This window comes from Nicrophorus vespilloides, unplaced genomic scaffold (genome assembly GCF_001412225.1).
Source record: "Nicrophorus vespilloides isolate i.1.1-1 unplaced genomic scaffold, Nicve_v1.0, whole genome shotgun sequence".
Lineage (NCBI taxonomy): Eukaryota > Metazoa > Arthropoda > Insecta > Coleoptera > Silphidae > Nicrophorus > Nicrophorus vespilloides.
In genome coordinates, this window is record NW_017097550.1 from 8,414 (window position 1) to 8,784 (window position 371).

The 371-nt window shown below is 22.6% G+C and overlaps 1 protein-coding gene across 1 annotated transcript in view; it reads right to left on the reverse strand.

The window, feature by feature from the left end:
- The window catches only part of LOC108560397 (putative sodium-coupled neutral amino acid transporter 11), a 7,902-nt gene that overhangs the window by 3,428 nt on the left and 4,103 nt on the right, over positions 1 to 371 (reverse strand). The gene's annotated exons all lie outside the window — the stretch shown is intronic.

The window sequence follows — 371 nt, forward strand, 5'->3', positions numbered from 1 at the left end:
ATATTTTCATGCGCATTTTCCGCAGATTTTTTTCATTAACAAAACAATTTTAACCTCAATTGCTTTCAAAAATAATAAACATATTTACATTTTTAGAGAGATGTTGTGACAAATATAAAAAATTGTTAAAAAATTCCTCAAATTTTACATTTTCCAATATTTCAAAGATTTTGAGTTTTCAATATTTGCCCAATCACAATTACGATGATAGAAAAACAAAAACGAAATAAATATTTTCATGCGTATTTTCCGCAGATTTTTTTCATTAATAAAACAATTTCAACCTCAATTACTTTCAAAAATAATTCTTACATATTTACATTTTTAGAGAGATGTTGTGACAATTATAAAAAATAGTTTAAAAATTCCTC